A 22,932-nucleotide genomic window follows, 5' to 3' on the forward strand; every position below is an offset into this window, starting at 1 on the left:
AGGAAAATCCAAGAATTTCCAGGAGTTTGGTGAGGTGAAATTACGAACTTAATAGGTAAGAGATATTTTTGACATAGTGGTATAATTGGTTCGGCTTGTGTGGCATTCGGTAATAAATCTTAAAACACAGACATTATTTTCTGTACGAAGCTGCAAAGGTTCTCTCTATAAGTCCATGTAATATTGAAAGAACAAGATAAAAGTGCATGGGTCAATTCTCGGTATCCTCACAGCATTATAGTATAAAAAATTGTGAGGGAAAAATAAATACCAAATTTTTGAAATACGAGAAAGAGTACATTTGACTTGGAAGAAAATGTATAAGGATAGCTTATAATGAATATTATCATCTCTAAGCTCGTCAGTATACTTCCTCTGCTATATTTAGCTTGAAAGCCTTCACTATTTATTAAATACCGTCTATGTGGATGGAATTTATATAAAAGCCACTCATTATTCACTTGCACTTGTGGGTTATTTTATGAAATTGAGATTGACGCTGATTGAAAACATAAACCGCCAGTGTTGGTTTCGAGTATGAGCGAAGAAAGTTAACAATGTATGACTTTGGATGCTTTCAGTATTAATTAATAAGTTTCATCATGGAGATCGCGATGTATAATTCAATTTGCTATTTTTCAGATCTAACGGAAGTGCCATCTACTTTCTATCCCCCTTCTGCATTTCCGTTTTACATTTTTTTTTGCATGGCATATTAATTTAATGAAAATCAAGAAATTAGTTTTTTTTGTTTTAACTCAACAAATTTGTCTAGATTTCGGCGATTAAGTTTACCTTGACTAACTAATGAACTACAAAACGTTTCACAAATTCCACCTGATCAAACAGAAACTAGCAATTATTGTTGTGAATAATTGCAAGGGAAATTTATGGCCGCCGTGCTCTTGTCCAATATGTCAAAGCCAGTGTCTCTGTTGGCATTGAATTAGAAATTTTGTAGAATTTTTTTTCCAATGGCCAAATATGGAAATGATATCATGCAGTCTCAATGTTTAAATGTATGGTCCGCGTACGTGAACATTGTGTTGTATGGTAATTACCAATTGAAATTATATGTTTATTATTCGCAGTTTAACATATAGATAGTACAATACCAAGTGATGGAAAACTGCGAAATAATGAGAGAACCGCCTGATATTTCAAATGCAGAGTATAAGAGAAAACCTGGTGGTCACAAACTCAACGACCTTGCTGGCAATTATACATCCCAATGGTTTATATAAAATTTTCATCATGTTATTATTTATTACTTTTCGTCTGATTCGTGGAAAATCCAGCTCAAACAGTGCCGTGATTGAGTAACCCAGGGAGATGGACAAAGAGGGGAATATAGTGGGAAAATATGTGTATAATTTGAGAATATTTAACATTTTTGCCAGTATCAACTCACACCACAATCAATGGCAAAGTATTAACCATCAACATTTGATATGTAAAAGACAAGTTTATAAAAACTATCAAAATGATTATTAAATTTATCGTCATACCTGGAAGTGATGCTGATTTTGTGGCTTCTGACGAGTCTGCTTGATGAAATGTGGCGTTTGATCTTCGGATGTCACCTGAAATGTGTGATATTCTATCGTCAATATAAATATTCAATCAACACATAGGAAATATCGATGAAAGTTGTTAATATTTGAGATATATATTTGTGAAAATTCTCACTTCACACTCGGAAAAGAGTTTTCTATCTGTGAAAATAACACAGATCTATTTTGCTTCATAAATAACGACTAAAGCACATATTTCTATGTACATCGTACTATATTTATCGGATTTTCTACAGGGTAAACTTAAAAATTGTTTATTGAATGTTACAAGGGCAAAGCTCTAGCCATAAGTTGATTTAGGTAGAAGAGCTTTAACCCTTTTAGGACAAGTGGTTACAGGTGACCCGAATAAGTCACTTACCTAACTATTTGGAAGATAAATTTATTTAAAAAAAATTATTTTCTCTATGGATCATTGCTGACTCACTTAAGTAAACAGTCAACCTAGGTCATAGGGTAAAAAAAAATAAAACACGTTTTTTTTTCTAGAATTCTAGAATTATACAGTCATGAAGCTTTAATTAAGAAGAGCTGCGAATTTTTTAAGTCCATTTTTTTAGTTTTAAAAAATCGGAAAAAATTCTACAGAAAATCTTATACAATCAATTTAGAGAAGGGAATCAATTTAACGGAGGTACTTCTTCGCTCAGTTCTTTAATCAGCTAATCTTCTCCACAGGAATACAACTTCTAATTTCAAATTGTCTTTCAAAAATTGTAAAGATCCATTTCTTAGAGTTGACACTACCCCGTGGTCTTTTGATGAGATTTAAGATATTTTTTTGGCGGTTTTGTTCATCGTCTTCGAGATAGAAAAGCCACTAATTAATATTTTTACAAAACATGCAAAGTTTGTCAGACCTGCGCAAAGCATCAAATCGTGGAAGACTTGGATATCTTGTAATTTTGCGTGTTATGCCCATTTACTGTTCACTTATTACTCTGAATTTAGTCTATTTTAAAACTAATTATCTTGGGCTTGTTCTTAAATTATGGTATATTTTTTATCCACAGAGAGATAATATTTTACTTTCTTTATTGGAACGATTGGAACTTTTGACTTCGAACAAAATTTTACTTCTACTCTACTTTGATTTCAATTACAAAAATTAAAATAATTATTATAAAACGTTAATAAACATATCGCTCTTTGGAAATTACAAGGGGCCAATTCGTTTTCAGCAATATTTCAGGAGACAACATGAAAGATGCGCCTTTGCGTAAATAATTCTCTCGATTCAAGAACAATTTATTTTTTTTATATTCGTATGCGCAGCGGTATAAACATTGAGACTTACACATTTTTACCTTCTAAAATATGTTTCTCTTTCTGAGTTAGTGCCTTATTAACTAACCATCAAAGTACAGTAAAATTTTGAAGACTATTTCTAACAATGAAATTAATAGCTCATATCATCTGAAAATTGATTAAATTCTCTTTCTAAATGGATGACAACCTGAATCGCAGAAAACTGAGTTATCACCTTGAAATTTCCAAGGAGAGATATTTCTAGAGTTTTATTTAAAGTTTTAGATTTACTTGAAAATGTTTAAAAAAGTAAAACTACAACATTTTATCCAGATTAGACTAGCTAACCAATGGAATATTGCTAGTCACCCAAATATTCTGACCATTTTCTCTTGATTTTCCCATTTTGCATTTTCCTTTGAATTTTCCCTCCCCTTGGATGGGAAAAATGAACAACTTTTAGAAAATAATAATTTTTTATATGAAGTAAAAATGAAATATTTTTTCGAAATAGATAAATAAGATCTACGGGTTATAGGCAACTAATTTTTAAAAAGAAAAAAAACTTTAAAAAGTAATTTTTTCTATCATTTTTTCACTTGGTTTCCCGAACATACATGAGGCAACAAACTTTTGACACCTACTGAAGGTATCTTTGAAAGAATTAAGCTAACATAAATTAATCAATTCGAAAAAATCATTTGTTTTTCTTAAATTGACAATCAAGAACTTCAATTTCCTGTTTTTTTTTAAATCATTTTAAATCATTTTAAAATCACATTTTTAAAATGATACTAAAATTGCTCTTCAAGAAATTCAGGGAAATATTCTACTCATTAATCACGATTTTACGTTTCAAGGATCACAAAATAATCGGGAGACATTTATTTCCTTAAAAACTAGCATAGATGTACTTATACAAAAAGTTTCAGAATTTAAGCCATGTGAGATTTGATTTCAGTTTAATTTAATTTTTTGGTAATTTACAATATTATTCCATTTAAGGATAATAGAAATCACAGCTTATTAATAAAATAGAAATATTCTAGAAAAATGAGCTACAAAAAGATTAGCTGATCAGTATAGGTTTTACGAAAATAGAACATTGTCATTTATTTAAAAAAGGAATCATATTTGTAATATATTTGTCTTTTGCTTTTAATGATACTTTAGGAACTATGTTAAATTAAGTAAGTAAATTGAAGTAAATTGAAGAAGTAAATTAACTTTAATTTTTTAGATATTCTCTATGGTGAAGAAAATAACGGGTTTTAAAACTATTTATATAAGGTTCTATAATTCAGCTTACCTATTTAATATGCTAACATTAAGATTAATTTTGACTTAATATTGTTATATTTATGCCCTAGACACTCTTACGACTTACGCCGAGAGACGACTTAGTGGAAAATGATGGAAATGTAGTTTAATTATTATTTCGAATATAATTACGCAAAGCCGTCTCTCGGCTAATCCTCAGGTTTGTCGAGACCCTTATCAACAATAAGAGAAATCCGAAAAAGTTAAAATAACGTTCCGGAAATGCTTATTTTACCCTGCAGTATTGATCCGAAATCAATGTAAATATTATGCTTTGAAGATGTATTAGGGGTTAAAGTTACCCTTTTCCATGTTAATTTTACCCTTAATAAGGTGTAAAATTAACATTAAAAATGTTGATATAATTTTACACCTAAAAAGTGTTAAAATTATGAGGAATAAAAGTTAATCGCACCCCCGTTTTTTTGCAATGAAGGGTATCTGATCTAACAGATTTTAAAAATAACTGCAACTACTTGTGCTTAATGGATCAGAGATATTTGAAAAAAGGGGCAAACCTCTAGTCTGAAGACTGTTAAGATGCAAGTGTCATGAGTCTTTAATTCCCATTAAGTTAACAGATTTTTTCTTGACAGCAAGACTGTTCGGATTCGGGAATTGAATTGCATCGGGAATTCATATCATATCTTTGAATCAAAAAATAAAAATCTTAACACATGTTCAGAAAACTCGTTTTGAGAAAGTCTAATTCTTCTATAAGATGTTATGCCGCATAACAATTATTATTATTATGTTAATGTATGATGTATGAAAAGTCGAAATTCCACAGTAGGATTTAACAGTAAAGCTAATGCAAATTTCTTTTGCAAAATGTATTATGAAGTTGTGGAAAGAATCTTAATTTCTCTTTATTATCATAATCTTCATGTACTCTAATACTATGAGAAAGTTTATGCAATAATTCGGCAAGATTTTAATATTTACAAAATAAAAGACAATTCTCGTAACATCAGAAAAGAAGCATTTGTGTTCTCAAAATAAAATATACTTTATATGTGGCTGATCAATAAAACTTTTGTCGCTCATAAAAGAAATAGAAAAGGCATTTTTAGCATTTCTCTTTTCTTAAGCGGCTAGGCGAGTAACCTACTCCCTACGAATGTTACATAAGTGTGTGTAAAAAATTCTAACATTTGTATATTGGACAATAATCATAAAAATTATATATGTGTAGAAGATCATAAGAAGATGAACCTGTTGAAGCACTTTTTGTCGCGGCTGTTATCGCTTTTATTTTTCTGTTTAATGGAAAAAAAATCATTGCGAGTCTTGGTCGAAAATAATCTGTTCCTCTGTGGCATTGAAAGAGATGATATTTTTGATGCCACACAATTTCATTTTGTTGTGAATGAATACGTAATTAAATGTAATTTGGTGTTTCTAGTCGCTGAGGCACGTCTTTGGGACTTGGGTGTGAATGTCAAAGCAAGATGGGAATTAATGAAATGAATGAATAAGTAGCTTAAACTATTTGCTGAGGCGCCGTTCTTTTAACTTTTTTCTTTGCTTTGCAGAGGGAAATATGTTTCAGTATTATGAGAATATGATCTTAAAACAGGGAGAAAATTAAAGTTAGGAAGAAACGAAGAAACTCATGGGGAGATTGAAGAAGGCATAATCCAAGAGACAAGAGTTAAAGAGAATTCAATTCTGACAACCGCTGATATTAATTCTGTTACACAATGAACATTTCATTAAAAGCCCCTCTCAGAATGAGACACAAACCCAAGAGACCTTCCAGTGTTTTGGGTTCTGTGAATTACTCCCAGTTGAAGAGTGCACAAGAGATAGAAATCGTTTATTAAATTTATGAAGCAGTCCATTTACCACATTGAGCGACTCACAATAATTCTTTTGTTGGACCACGATAGGTCTTATCCGTCCTTTTCACTGGCACAGAATTATTCCCTTCTATGGGTCAGGGAATTAGAGAGAGAGTCATGCTAAATTACAGTGTTAGAAAAGATAGTGTTGCATGATGAAAAATTGCCAAGAGACTCAGAGAAAACATTTCCATGCAATTACTTATTCTTCTTTGATTTGGTAAAATTCTTGGAATCGAGAAGCGAAGGCAAAAACATTTTGTTAATATGAAAAATCCATAATGATTCATGGACTTGTATTTGTAAGATTGATTTTCAATACATTTATTTTCTGTGTAATGTTTAACTCATACAATTTTAGAATACCTTTCTTTTTAAAATTCTATTTCTTTTACTGATTTTTTAACCAAAAAATGAGTCTAATAAATAGTCCTTATAGTGTATCATCAGAAATTTAAGTTCGCATAGTATCTTTAATATTACCGCGCATTCCTAATAATGTTATGAGAAATAATATTTACTTTGATACTCAATTGATAGAAATATTGAGTATATAATCGAATTTACGTATGGTGGAAAATAACAATTTCTCAGAAGTATTTTCCCCCTATTCCAAAAAGCACTCTAGAAGTTGGTTCTCTTAAAAAAAAAGATTTCATTCACTTTTCTAAAACAATGTTATTAGAAGTCGGTTAACCTAATGTCACAAAGAAATTAGATGGAATTTTCACAAACGATCAATTTAATTATCCCGCGCGCTTAATTACCAGAATTTTATCGTAAGTAATAAGACCTCCTTCCGGAATAACCTTACAGTTCTTTGAGGTTTCTGCTTTTGTTCTTAAGGGGTAACATCTACCAGGACTCTCAAAAATAACCAGTATTTTGTGAATTTATTTGATAACAGAAAATATTTTGTTTTTTGTTTCTTTTTTTTTAATTTCAGTTAAATCAACTCAAAGTAATTTTGTCCACCGAATAGTAAGTCTTTCAAAAAGGTCTCCGATATTAATCATATCTTAGCGCTTGAAGTTTCTAAATTTTTAAATGAAAACTTTAGAAAAAATTATAGAAAATACGCTGTTTTTTTAAGTCTTTTTGAGCCAGTTAACCTCTTAAAACCTCCACACTGAGATAAATCCGAAAAACTTAAAACAACATTCTGGAAATGTTAATTTTACCCTGCAGTATTGATCCGAAATCGGTGTAAATATTACCCTTTTTAGGTGTATGGGGGGTTAAAGTTACCCTTTTTTATGTTAATTTTAGACTTAAAAAGGTGTAAAATTAACATTAAAAAATGTTGATATATTTTTACACCTAAAAAGTGTTAAAGTTACGAGGAAAAAAGTTAATCGCACCCTCTTGCTTTCTCAGTGCAGATAACGTCTTTGCATTTTAATAGTATTTTTGTAAATATTTCTATAAAAAAAATAAAATGCACTTGAAAACATTTTTATCAAAAATATTTAGTCTTAACCAGTAAATAACTCAAAAATGGTTAAAATTATTGTAAACTAATCATTAATATGTGTCAAGATAATTCACAGATTTCCAATTTTCTCTTTTCCAAGAATATTTTAGGATATATTATGCATTAAATTAAACATTTATAATTTCCATTTTAATTATCTTGTCTGCACAGTTAAATTTATGTGACTCAATTTGGTACTTACAAACTGTATTAAGCTGAGTAATTATATAGGGCAATGCATAAATTTAAAAGTGTTATTGATGAAGGCGACTTAATGGCATAAAAAACTAATTTAGGATAAAAATGGACAAAAGCAGTACTCAAATTAAAATGTTTAAAATTAATAAATTTTTTTGTTAAATAATTTAATGGAAAGTTAAGGAGTTTTAAGGAGTAAGCTTTGCACGATCCCGAGCTACGTAATGACTCTCCCATATAGCAATTTAACTATTCTGATACAAATTTTAAGATCAATTAAACAAAAAGTACGTAAGTTACTATCACATGAAGTTTACTTAAACTCCCCAATGGTAAAAAAAGGATCAAATTGATCCTTTTGCAAAGGATGGATCAAATTAACATATTCTATTATGACAAATGTGCATTCTGAGTTCGAAATTTGATCCATCCTTTGCAAAAGGATCAAATTTGGATCAATTTGATCCTTTTATTTTTACCAGTGCTTAAATATCGCAATTTAAGTTACAGAAACGTTTTTTCAGATTTTGGCGTTCTGTATATAGTGAAAACAGGTAATTTAGAAATCTTATAACATTTCCTATCGTTCAGAATTTTGACTACCACGAAGAATTGAGGAGCTCAGAGCAAAGAAAAACGATATTTTAATAGGGAAATGCATACGACTTAGAATTTTTTTCCTCTGAGCGCCTGAATTGTAGGTTAAATGGGAATGAGAAGGGTTTTTTTCTAAAATTTCCATGAAGTAATCTTTCAGTCAATAGGCCAATAACTCATCAAATTCTGAGGTGGATAAAAATATCAATCGTAAATATTTAATTTCAAATTCAAAGAATGGATTTGACTATTATCTCTTATTAAGTAAAATATGAATAAATATCAACAATAACATACCAAGATATACCTATTAATGTAAAAAAAATAAATTTAATTAATGTTTTGTTTATAACTTTAAAAGCAGTAAAACTACCAAAATTAAATTTTTATTTGTTAAATCAAAGATTTTCTGAACAAATTTAATCCTCTAAGAACGATAATAATTAACTTTTTACTTATTAAAAATATTTTGACCGATGTTTCATTTTGACAGAGTAGGGAAGACTGGGGCAAAACTTGTCAAAACGCTCTGTCTCGAAAGAAATGTGATTTTCGAATCATTTTCTAAAAGTCGATTTTGTGGAGATTCTCAAAATTGCTGGGGCAAATTTTGTCAGTCTTCGGATAATTTGTGACGTTTTACTCTCGCAAACGTTAAAAATATCAAATAGACATATTTTTATAGGAAATTTATTCCTCTACAACTTTGTTGAAGATAATTTTTCTCTATCTTAACGAGAAATGAGCTTAAATTAAGCAATCAGTATTGATATTTTCTGTAAGCCAAATATTCCAAAAATAGGGCTCAAAATTTCATTATTTTTATTTTACATAATCCTTCCTCGAATCCCTTGAAACTTTGTAAGTTTAAGAAGGTTCACGAAGGCTATATATTATAATAAAAATTTCAAGCCTTAGTCTCTTTTATTTTAGAAAATAGTGAATATTGAAATTTTAATTTTGACAAATTTGCCCCAGTTCCCCTATTTGGTATGATTATCGACAAGCTAACTACAAATTCTTTGCTCAAAAATATTCAAAGAAATAGGTTATAGCCGTTATAGCCTAAAGAATGTAGACACGTTAAAATAAAATGTATGTAATCGTAGAACATGGTAATAGAGCCACTTTAAGTGATAGGCAACCCCCTGGCAAGTTGCCTGAAATTTGAAGTCACTTTCTCATACTTCGATTTAAATTTATATGGGATTTTTTTTTGCATTCGCTACCGTTATGCTAAATATTTAAAAAGTGAGAAGTTTTTCCGTATTATAAGATATACCTTTCCGTTTGGAGGGATAAATATACAAAATTTTGTTTAAATAAATTTTTTCCTTCGAGCACTGTGAACTGAGTCCGAGATCAATTTAGGAATTGGCTTCAAATAGCTCCTTGCCACAACAACTTGCCAGGGGGTTGGTGATAGGTGTTCTTTTTTCAATATCGCAGAATTTGAGAATTGCAAAATTATTACATTTAATTAGTAGTGAAGGGTTTTTAGAATTCACACACATTGGCTTCGAACACTTCATATTTTTTTCCATATTCCTTTAACCCTTTAACGACGAGACACTTTTTACGTACTGAAAATCAACAATAAAAATTAAACTGAGAAACATAATCAATGATAAGTCTTACATCTAACCTTGGAAAGTTCAACAGAATCTGATTCGGTGTATTTTGTGCTTCTATGAACGATAGGGACAAAAATAGCCCAAAAATTTAAGTAATTTTTCTGACAATACCAATGAATAATATTTTTCGCTTTAACGAAAAATATTACGTATGAGTATTGTAGTTTATATTGCCAAAAGGGTTTTGTTTAAAAAAAATTGGAAGTATAAAAAATAAATAAAATCAATTATGAATTTGAGAATTTAAAAATTCTCCATTTTTGACCTTAAATATTTAATACGTAGCAAATAGCTGGAGACTTCCAAAAAATATTCTAGATTCTTTCAACCTTCTACTTTACAATTATGTACAAACATAAGAAAAAAAATAACTTTAAGTAGTCAGGAAAAATTATTTTCTTTATGGGACACCGGTGTTCCAATCGTCCTTAAAGGGTTAATGAATCTGATCTGTTTTAGAAAATGTGCGACTTCAGACTAGCTATTAAAATACATTGTCATAGATAGATCAAATTCTTTGGAGGACTACGGGGTAAATATGAAATTTTCGAAGCCAAAGTGTGTCCGAAGTCTGCAACCCTTCCCCTATATTGTATTTGAATTCTTAACATTGAAGAGACATCCCATTTTATTTAAGATTGTATTAAAGGCCACTACCGTACGGAGGAACTGAAATCCTTTCAGAACCAGTGGGTTACCAGTGAGTGACCTATTCAGAAACCGTTTATTTGACTATCTAAAATATTTTTTTCTTCTAAACAGTCAGGAAAAAAATCGGCTTCGAGTCACAGATGATGAAATTGTCCTCAAAGGATTAAAAGAGCAATTTGGAATTTGAAGTTATAAAATCTATCTCAGAAATAAAGAATAAATGCTCTATATTTGTCAAACAACGACTTTTACAGATGATAAATTTATTCCAGTGAAGCATACAGATGGAGGGAAAATTAAATGAATTTCGTCTACAACCCTGGAAGGGTAAAACCAATTTCATGAAGAATTTTTCAACAATCACTATAGCAGAAGAGTTATCTCAAAGTTTGATTAGAAATATTTGTATTACAGAATTAATTCTGCACCTGCAATTGCACTCAACTTCCGAGAGGGCGGTTGTAAAAGTTGGAAAAGATTGATGAATGTATGTTCAATCTCCAGCAGCACAAGGTGGAAAAATATTCTGTCCAAATCCAATACGATTAATCACCTGGCTTAGGTCTCACAGACACAATTGCAATTTTCAGTGGACTTTTATTTGGTGTATTAATTATCAGATTTGTGTTGATTTCCCGCTCTCACATCAAACTCTAATAATCACAAACGCGAGAAATTTTTCATTTGAACACAAAACACGACTCGAAGAGAGTTTTCCATCAAAATGGACATATGGCAATGTTTTCTTCAGGCACTTCTTTACTAAACAGCTATATGATGTTAATCACTCATTGTGACTGTCGTGAACTTTGTGTTTTAAACACGCGTCGTGACCGATTGGAATACGATTTTTTTTCACCAAATTTACTAATATTTGCCACCGAAAGCATGTGCTGTCGATTAAGGCACCGACTTTACTGAAACTCCACCATCATCTCACTGATAAATATTGTAGAATTTTTGTTGTAAAGCGCGGTAACTCTTCTATAGAGTGGCAACAAACATCAAACATTCACATATAAGCCGATTGAAATACATATGAGAAGTCTCTTTGATGGCAAACACAATGTTTTTCACAATATTTTAATACAAACTCACTTACACATTTACAACTTATAGTGAATTCCCCATTGATGCATTCATACCATTCACTATTTTACTTCCACTTTGCCTCTTGAACGATTCCCGCTTGAGTTTTGAAGAGATCGTACTATATGATGGGATGGTTCTCTTACAACGCGGTTTACGCGCTCGTACAACCGTATGTCCGTTCTGTGTGGCCCATCCAATTTTGGTATATCATATTCTGGCAATGTCACACATAATGAATTACACAGCTGTGGCCCATCGCGAGACTTACTTTCTTCTATCAACAAGGGGCTTATAACACACAAAATACAATAAACTTTGAAGGCAAGAACATATTCGTCAACGTAAACTGCTTCAAAGTTAGAAGATAAGTTAGTTGACTGTGGAAGATTTCAAGCAATCTATTTGCTCATGAAATTTCTTCATATCTCTTATCACATCAGTGTCACTCATTTAGAAATTATGATGTGCGTGATGTGAATGGCTTGAAAACAATATTGGTCGTTAGTCGTTAGTATTGGCAACTAAGTAATTGTAATAAAAAAACTGCAAGTGTTTGTCTTCAACCGTTCTTAAAAAAAAACCTAAAAAGAGATAACAAAGCGTCGTAACTTTGCAGAATGCTCGAACTCATGAGATAGAGTTCTCCATGAATTATCTTAACGCGCGTTCTTTGGTCATCATTTCACTGATACATGAGGGGTCTGGGTGGATCAAGATAGAAGAGTATTGTATCTATTGGTGAAGAAGTTCCTAACTGAAGTGACGATTTGTGCTCAGTGCTTGGAAAAAATGTTTAAATAATGTATAAATCTAAATAATAAGAAATACAGTGGGACCTCGATAGAGTTAACTAATTATTTCCAGGCCTGTTGACTCCACTGGATTCGGTGACTCTATCGGAGTTCGAAAAAAATCAATTAAAATGTGAAATTTTGATATAAAGGTGTATTATTTTATGTTTGGATTAGATCATTAATAAATTTAACACGATAGTAGAATATTTCATTTACTAAACCCATAAATTCTACACCTATACCTTCTGGTCCAAAAATCGTATATTTGGTCAAAAGTTGGAGGTTAAGGAATCATTTTACAGAATGTTTTTATCATTAGTAAGTATCAAGTGAAAATTACTATCCATGTGATAATATTGAGGTCCATCCACGATGTTAAGATAAGGAAATGGTGTCTTAAACATTTCTTTTTTCACTTTTTTTTAGAAGAGCTCCGGTAGATATTTAATTGTTGAAAATTTTGATGCAATTAACGTTATTAATTAGAATTTATTTTAAACTTGTATTGTATGAAAAAGATTTATATTTGTTCTTTTCGTTATGACATAACTATGGCTCTGAACTTCACAAAAAAGCAATAAAACAAATTTTTCTTATTTTCTTCTTGTTCTGTAATATTGGCGTTAAATGGTTAGAGATATCTACTTGAAGTCTTCAGATGACCCCCAAATAAGTCAACTTGGGGATTATTATTATGACCCTCATTTCCTCCCTACCGCTCTCCTTCACCACCAAAATCTTTTTATGTGATTATAAGAAAACACGTCATACGGCATCATAGGTCTTAATCAAAAAATCTTAAGACAAGAGAGAAAAGATAAGAGAACTTTCAATCACTGAAAACGCTTAAAATTACGAAAAAAATTGTTTTGTCGAAATTTAATTACACGTTAATATACGGTTAATATACGAATTTTATCATAATATTGTTTTTCATGTGTTAAAAATGTTACATTGATACACCAAAACACTGATTTTAATTTCGAAAAAGTCATACAATATTATTAGTTCAATTATAATGGAAAAATTGACTGCATCGGAGTCAATTTAGGTCCAAGTTGACTCTATCGGTGTCCAGAGTAAAAAAAAATAGCTGTTGACTCTATTGGAGATTGACTCTATCGGGGGTTGCCTCTATCGAGGTTCCACTGTAATAGTTTATTAAATTCACAATTAAAAAAAAACAATCAAAAAAATATCAAACAAAAAAATTAATACACTAAAAAGAGAAAAAAGAAAGAGAACAGGGAGCAAAAAAAGAAGAAAGAGATGAGCTTTAATATCTCAAAGGTACAGCCTGAAAATGCCGCTGAATAGAATCCACACAGTTACGGCTATTAGCCGGAATGGCATTATGAATAACTATGCCCTTTACAAACAGTGTGCGGTAAAAGCATTCACTAAATCAAAAGTATTTCCAACTGCTAAAATATTAAAGAAGTTAAGTCATGTGACTAAACTTTGAGTAGCAAACAGACTCAGGCTGAACCTTGAGAATATTTCTAATCCGTGAAATTTCGTTATAAAGGATTCTATGAAGATTATAGTCGCGTAAAATGTGGCTAGTAGTACGTGACGTCAGATCAAGGGGTGGGGACGACCCCCGTCCCTTTCCACTATTTTTGAACACCCCCAAATTTTGTTTTCTAATACCCTAGACAAACTTACGACTTAAGCCGAGAGACGACTTAGTGGAAAATTATAGAAATGTAATCATTGTTTCGAATATAATTACGCTAAGTTGTCTCTCGGCTAATCCTCAAGTCTGTCGAGGCCTTTAAATAGTCAGCCCCTATAACATCGATCGACCTCAAATTTTAGTATGTTATATCTGGGCCTAAGTTTTTAATTAAAAAAAAGTTGGGTCTTCGACATCTTTAACTCGACCTATAACGGATCTACAATCGAATTTTCAAATATTCATCTCCGGTTCTAATTGTCAGTATTTGAAAAATCTACATGATTTAGAGAGCTTCTGAAATGCTACAACTTTCTGAACACCGTAGCTTTATCTGATTTAATCTTATGCCGTAATGAAGTTTAATTAAGTTTAATTTAAGTTATGGCGGAAATGAAGTTTAATCATCATTTCGAATTTAATTACGCTAAGCCGTCTCTCGGCTAATTCTCAGGTCTGTCGAGGCCCTTACGTCTGATCAATTAGAAAATCGATTTTCGAAAACTCGATGTTGAATATCTCGAAAACTAGACAATACTTTTTTTGAAATCTATAGTTCGAAGACATCATCATTATGTAGTTTGCGGGCGCGCGGCGGCCAGGACCATTTGCAAGTTCGAAGACAGCTCCAATAATTTCTTTCACTCTCCGTAAGAAGATTGTTAAAACAAAAACTTTCTAGGAATGGATTCAAAATGTTGTCGAAAAATTAAGAATTAGTGGTGGAATTGGGGCAGTAGTAAGCATGACACATGGGGTAGTTGTAAACACTGCAATCTTTAAGCAGATGAGATTTCAGAGGACGAGAATTATATGAATTTACAGGTACTGTAAGGATCCTTGTATAACTGAAGAAATAATCGACATAATCAAAACCGCATGTTTACTACTGCCACTATTCTATCCCGACCGTCCCAGTTTCTTTCAATCCTCTTTACTCATAAATCAGTTTTTTTCCAAATCTTTAATTTAAAATTATTTGAATGAAAACTGTTGCAGTAAGCCCCTTGAATTTTCATGTGTCCGTCCAATCCTTCAAAGTTGCTCGCAAGTTTGACATAAAGTAGATGGCCCTAATGATGGTAACTCATTGCGATAAACCTTGAAGTTTTTTCAATAGAAACACAAAATGTTCACCTAATTTGACAATCGATGAACGGAGGGAAATATGTGATTAATGAAAAACTAATGCTGTTTGCGAAAGTGGTGAAATCAATTAAAATGCTGTTGGCAAATTGATTTATTTGGGATTCAATATTGAATTACGATGAAGTTTCCTTCGATAAACTCAACGGCAATTAAATTTAGATGCCCTATATGCAATTTACTAGGTAATCCAATGTTTCTAGATCTGAGTTTGGGAGTCAAAACCAATTACTCCATGGTTGATTTGTGAATACTGAAGGAATTGAATTAATTAACAACGAAATATACTCCACGAAATTAGGAAACTATGTTAAAGTGTATGTTGTACAGGAACTTTAAAGGCCTTTCATGTACAGATGTCTGATTTAGAAGGGAATTATCAATTTCATCAGGCAATCTCACATCCATTTTCGCAAGTGAAAACTACCATGGACAAGTGGTTCTTGGTGCCAAAAGAGGCCTCCTATATGCCAACCTCTTGCCTCAGTGACAATATAATATACCATTTAAGCAATGTCAGAACAATACATTCCGTAATTCTCAAATTCGAATACAGAAATCCATTCAATTTCACACTTGTACTTGCACTAGATCCTTCTATATCAAAACAATTTGAGAAGATATAATAGCAAATGAATTGTGCACACTGGTTACTCCTACCTCCTTCTTAGCACACACGAATAGGAACCATCCGAAACATCTGAGTACTTTATTACAATGAGAATCGGATTTGTCGAGCATTGTTTGCGAGTTAGCAGAAATTCCTTTGAATCTCAAGGCATCCAACTCAATATCCTGCCCATCATTATAAATGTATTATGTTAAGAACACCATAGGAAGATGTTATTGAAGTCAAAATTTAATATACAAAACTCAATTACATATTCTGACATGTATTTATTTATACATACAAAGCATGCTTTCTTATTCGTATAATTGGAAGACCAATGTCAGATATCCGCTTCTTATTGGTGTAAAACGGGATAGGGATCAGTAAACAAATTACAATTATAAAATTCGTGATTTTATTTTTTTTTGTGATTTTTTTTGAGACAATTTTTTTAACACAATAATTTTTGTGTTTTTTTGAAGTGTTAAATCGTTAATACTGATTAAATAAAACATATTACTATCCTGGTATAGCTTTTACCGTTTCTATAAAATTCGGAAGTAAAATCGTATAGGCAATTATGTGACAAAATCCAGCCCTTAATTAGGAAACCATTCAGATCTTACCGATAAGGCCTAAAATAGAGTCTAAAGGTGGTTATTAATTATAATCTTAACGCTGAGCCTTTACTCTGTGTCAGACGGACAGAACGATTATTATTAATCTCGAATTCGCATACACTTGTTTTGACGGTTATCATTCAAATCCCTAAAATTCTACCTTTCTAAGATAGAATAAAACCGTTCATTTCCTTTAACTTTTATAGCACTAAACAATTAAAAGTATCAATTTAAAACCGATTTAACAAAATTACAAAGTTCCTTAGGGGAAAGAGGCATGCCTTTGAATGCGGCAGCCTTTGAATGCTTGAATTTTTCTCTTATTTCCCAAAGCTAAAATTCCATTTTGTTAAGCGAAGTTAATAGAAAATAGTTAATACTACTAACTATTGTTCATAGAATTTTTTCTTTGAAAAATAAGAGAAAAATTAAAACATTCCAAGGCTGCTGCATTCAAATGCAGACCACTTTCCCCTACGCGTTAAGTTTTAAATTGAAAGTATTAATATTTCTTTATAAACCGGAGTTATAACATTACGACAACCGGTCAATCTGTTGGAATGGTTTTGTTATAGATCATTGTCAGAATTAAGGATCCTAAAAATATATTTCCTGTCCATATGAGCCCGATCAAAAATATTTGCATAAACCCAAAGTATCACAGCAGTTGTGATTAAAGAATCATACCTAACCAGCAAAGGTTTTTTTGAAAGAATAAACAAATTATTTATGCTCAATTGAAGAAGAGAGCCCGTCATTCAAGTTTAATAGTATTATCCACTGAATGTACCTTCCCTAAATTTTAGAGTTAACTCCCTCAAATGAGTTCAAAGGGAAAAGTTCATAATAAGTATAAACATAGCGACTCTTAAAATTATTTTCTAGTATACCTCTGATACCTCTATTCTGTCTCATTTAACCCCAGAACCTTTGTTTACAGGGTGTTTTTTCTCCATTAACATAAATCACTTAATGTTAGTCGCATACCATGAGATTATCAGTGCAAAAATGTATAATGACGAGATCTAAATTGCGTTATTTAACTATGATGTTTCGAGAAGGATTAGGAATATTCTACCGCCCCTATAGTGCATATTAATTAATTTATGAGGAAAAGTGGGCAGATTGAGGGCATAGAGACCATTAGAGGGACCACCCTTTGGGCAGGAAGACTAATGATTGACGGATGAGAATGTTGGACAGACTAATTGGAGAAAATTAATCAGTTGTGATGAAGAAGGACGTTTTTGTCCTCAAAGACTCTTTCACCTGGTTTCACCCATAATGTTATCTCTTCCCTCTTCTAGACTCACCTTTGAGAATCACTTGGAGATAAAGAAACTTCCATTTGGATCAATATAAATCCCAATAAATTTTAATGCCACAAAATACCCTAAGATATAAGACAACGTATAACGTTCGCAATGAGATATTCTTGGGAAACTTTCTCATTAGAAACTGAATGCCAGATGCTTTATTGGGGTAGTTATTGAACATCAAGAATGGTGAAACACCATCTTGTATGGGAAGTTTGGGGTTTGAATAATCAATATACCATACCAATTAATCTCAAACGTCCGACATAATTTCAAACTAACTTTGAACCAACTGCCGAAGTTGCAGCAATTTGTTTTTCTAATTTTAATCTGTAAAAATTAATGTTGGTTTTTTTTATAATGGAAATCAAAGTAAAATTAATATTTATATAGATGTTTTGTAAACGGGTCCTGGGGATAATCCCAAAAGCCAAAATTCCTAAAAGATCAAAATTCTGAACGTCAAGTATTGTTTTATCTAGGGGAAACTGGGGCACCACCAAACAGTAATTTTTATTTTTAAACTACTTGGACTATCTCGACCATTCCTTCAGTGGACAAGCATCCCTATAGTGCCTATAAATTCCTTGGTCTTATGCTCTGATATCCAATATCCGATTAAAAAATCGCAGTGTTTGGTGGTACCCCGTGTTTAGTGGTGCCCCAGTTTCCCCTACTTTGCATACAAAATTGTCTATTTGAAATTCCGGAAAATATACAAAACTTTTATGAAAATATTGCGAAGGCATTGTAATTTTGTTTTGCGTTGTAAGATAATCCCTAAAGCCAAAATCCCAAATGGGTCGAAATCCCATATAACCAATATAAAGGACCAAAATCCCGAATTGTCAAAATTTCAAATAGCCAAAATCCCGAAACTCCTAAATTCCGAAATTCTAAAATCATGAAAACTAAAAACACGAGCATCAAAATCCCGAAACGCTAACAAGATTTTGGCTTTTTGGGATTTCGGCTTTCAGGATTTTGGCTTTTCGGGATTTTGGTGTTCCAGGATTACAGCCCATTCGGAAATTTGTCCTATTCCGGATGATTGCTTTTCGGGATTCGACCCATTCGGGATTCCGGCTTTCAAGACTTCGGGCCCATGTGAGATTTTGGTTTTCAACAGCGTCCCGGTGATAATCCCAAAAGCCAAAATCTCGAATACCAAAATTCCGAACGGGTCAAAATTCCGTATAACCATCCCGAGTGAGTCAAAATCCCTATTAACTAAAATCCCAAAAAGCCAAAATCTCAAATATCCAAAATACCGAATCGCCAAAATTCCTAAAAGCCACAATACTGAAAACCAAAATTCTGAAACGCCAATAAGATACTGTCTCTTCGTGACTTATGCTTTCGGGATTTTGGCTTTATGGAATTTTGGCACGATTTTGGTCCATTTAGAATTTCGACCCATTTCGAATTTTGGCTTTCGGGATTTCCAGCCATTCGAGACTAGTCCCCGGCGAGTGGCCTTCAAAGTTGAAGCCAATTTCTTACTTTCACATACAAATGCGTATGGGAATTTTTCTGCACTCGTGATTGTTATGCTAAATATTTAAAAAGTGAGAAGTTTTTCCGTATTATAAGATACCTTTCCGTATGGAGGGATAAATATACTAAATTTTTGTTTAAATAAATTTTTTCCTTGGATCACTGTGAGCTGAGTCCTAGATCAATTTAGGAATTGGCTTCAAATAGCTCCTTATAAAAAAGAACAACTTGCCAGGCGCTTGATTCGAGATTATAGCTTTTCTGGATTTCCAATCTTTCCGGATTTTGACTTTCAGGATTTTGGCAGGCACCAAGAACACATATATAGGTAAAATTCAAAAAGTAGGATATTTTCACAAAGTTTGAGAGCTTAAACACCCCTCTTTAATTGGTAGAATATATTAAAAATGAAAAATAAATAGAATAACTCAATTAAAAACATAAACACCACAAGGAAACTTTTCATAATTAAAAGTATTGTTTTATCTACTTTGCATACAAAATTGTATATTTAGAGAAATTCCGGAAAATATACACAACTTTTATGAAAATATTACGAAGGCATTGTAATTTTGTTTTACGTTGTAAGATAATCTTTAAATACTTGTTATATTGTCGCCTTTTAAAGATCTAAAGATATTTTGTCTGTGTCTATAATATTTGATAAAAGGCCTCACATTGGAGTGTTCTAGACTAATTTTCTAATTAAAATTCAAATTAAATTAAATAGAACACAGATAATGTTATTTACAAAATTGAGAGCTAATCTTCACAAAGCTCTGTAATAGATGATTTTTAGTCCTAAAAGAATGTTTATCACTTTCTCTTGTAACATTTGACTGTAAGAAAAGTTGTAAGATACCTTGAGAGCAGAATGTCTTTTCCTCCCCATTTTGACTCCCATTAATGAAGGGTCTGAGGATATTTTCTATGTTATGCTTTTTTCCCACCCCAAAGTTGGATTTTCTTTGTTCTCCCCTCACCCTCGTGGTGCACAATGGCTGCGTAAATAGTTCAAACGAGTTGGTGGGTGGTAATAAATGTTCTCACATTTTATATTTTACACGAAACAGCATATTTTGAATATGTGTGTATGAGAAAATCCCATAAATGCTAATGCATTCTTGTAATCAGTTTTGTGAGTGGGTGAGGCCAACAACACACCTTTGTATACCCATATGGGAGGCATCAAACGTATTACACTTCGATGTTTAAAATCATATACCTCTTCTGCACCAGGGTCGTAATCGAAAAAATTCTATACTATCTCTGCCCAACTTCTACTGAAAGCCAATTTATCTTCTTCGTTTGCCATGAAATCGGAGAAAATAAGAAGTGAAGTCTGCATTGAGATGGACATTTAATTAATCAAAATTAAATTTAAACCTCTTTTCATTTTCCCCTCGATCTTGTTATTGTCATCAATTTAATCGTAATTTATAGAAGCACAGTGCTTCTATCTTTTTAATCTGTCTGATTTCACATTTAATTTATATTAATTCTCTCGTAAGTCATTTAAATTACTTCAAAATTATCTAAGATAAACTGGGTTGTCCGAAACTCTTTACATAAATTGTATTCAATTTGTATTTTTCAGGGAGGAAAGAATTCATCTAATTCACCAATTTGAAAATTTGATATTCACAACATATTGTTAACAAAAGCTAATATATACTCAGAGAAAAGAAACAGCGGCCTATCACAATATTAATGGCTTCTTAATTTGTCTTTCGTTTCCTTCTTTTCTAAAAAAAAGGAAACAAAAGGAAAGTTTGCCACTGTTTTGCCCTGAGGGTTACACATCAAAGACTTGGATGGCTCGAAATTTTCATTTCTTAACCCTCTAATGGTGTTTTCCTTAATATTCGAAAAAAGTTCTAAAACAACGTTTTCTAGGATAATTATGATCTAATAAAGTCGAGAAAACCATCCATTCTTCATTATCTCTTTTTGTTTAGGCGCTAGGTGAGAAAATATAAAAATTTTTTGAAACTCTTTTTGCTTCTAAAATTCACATTTTTAGTTTTTTCAATTTTTTTATAAATAAAATATACAAAGTAGAATAACATATCTTTCAGTAAAAAATAAATTTATTTTAGTCAGATAACTTTAAATCGGTATTTTTATGGAAATTGAAAATGAGTTTTTTTGCACAAATATTTTTTGTTGCTTTTTCTATGACCTGTCACACAAAACTGGGAATAGCAACAAAATAAAGAGTAAAAATGAGTTCAAACTTTCAAGAGATGTTTATAAGACTATTACCGAGGACACACCATAGCACTTTTAAATAAATAAAACCTTTATTGTCGCTGTAAATGTGATTTTTGTGAAGACCGCCTGGAGGCGGTCTTACCCGTTAGAGGGTTAACCACTTGCGTTGTGACCAATTTATTTTAATTACAGTAAAGCTCCGCTATAGGTCATCGCTCTATAGTCCACAATTTTATCGACAAGTGATTTCAAAACACTGATTTTAATAGGGGCCTCTACACATTTCATTTTTCCATACGTTTTTGCAGAGGCACTGAAGACTATTGGCAAGTTTTTTCCTAAAGAGAATTGACTTATAAGTCTGATATATTTCGAAATCGGGCACTAAAAGCTATCTAAAAATACATATCTCATAATGCTCGCCGAAATAATACAAGAACTACGAGCAAATTTGTTTAAGACGCGGTGCAATAGCTGCAAAATTTTTACAAGGAAAAGTGAAAAATATCTTCACTTTTTATTAGGCTTGATGGGCCCCTGGATTTTAAGTTAGGTTATGTTTTTTAGTACGCGACATGCAATGTTGTCATAATTATTTTAATATTTTTGACAAACTTTATTGAGTAGTTGTGATAATTGTGATCCATAATGAAGAGAGCGCGGACAAGTACCAAAATCGCAAAGAAAGTGGAAGCCGTCGAGCAATTTCAATACTAAAAGTCGTTGAAAATTTTAAAAAATGACATGGACTATAGTGCGACCCAAGTGTCAAATCTGGAACCAAATATGGCTAATAGCGGGGCTCTACTGTATGCTTCGAAGAATATCTAAAAATAATTATATAATTTTGATAATAAACTTATTAAAATAAAATTAATATTCCTCATTTTTCCGGAATCATAAATAACAGGGATAACAGAATACTTGGTATCGTATGGATCAGCTGAATCATGTAAACTCAGTGAGAGGAATCTAAAAATTAAATTTTGGTAAAAATTATTATGCAGATTATCATGTACTTATCATGCATATAATTTTTTTATTATAATATTTATGTATATCAATTGTACTGGACAGTTTTATAAAGAGTTGCAAATTTGTCGTTAGAAAGAGTTTAATGAGTTGCAAAAGAAGATTTTTTTGCTATTCAGTGGGATTAGTGGGATTAGAAGGGATCTATCTTTTATGAACTGCTCCTTGTGCCAAACATTCAGCAAATGGGGATCTCAGTGGCGCAATAGGCAAGACCGTTGGGCGGATGAGATCTCTGACTCAACTCTTACAGTTGTAAGTTCGAGTCCCACCACGTGCACAGATTTGAATGCCTAGAAAAAGACATTTTCACTGTGATATGACGTAATAAAAAATGGACCGCCTCTGCCAAAAACAAAAAAAAACTGCGGGAGCTTGGAAGATAATTATTAT

General features: G+C 31.9%; 1 protein-coding gene across 1 annotated transcript in view; it reads right to left on the reverse strand.

Annotated features, from left to right (window-relative positions):
• Window positions 1-22,932, reverse strand: part of LOC129802464 (sorbin and SH3 domain-containing protein 1) — a 139,172-nt gene that overhangs the window by 103,003 nt on the left and 13,237 nt on the right. Inside the window, exon 3 of the mRNA XM_055848319.1 lies at window positions 1,509-1,583. The gene's annotated coding sequence lies outside the window, so the exon portion shown is untranslated. The remainder of the gene's footprint in view (window positions 1-1,508; window positions 1,584-22,932) is intronic.

The sequence above is a fragment of the Phlebotomus papatasi genome, chromosome 2 (genome assembly GCF_024763615.1).
Source record: "Phlebotomus papatasi isolate M1 chromosome 2, Ppap_2.1, whole genome shotgun sequence".
NCBI classification, from domain to species: Eukaryota; Metazoa; Arthropoda; class Insecta; order Diptera; family Psychodidae; genus Phlebotomus; species Phlebotomus papatasi.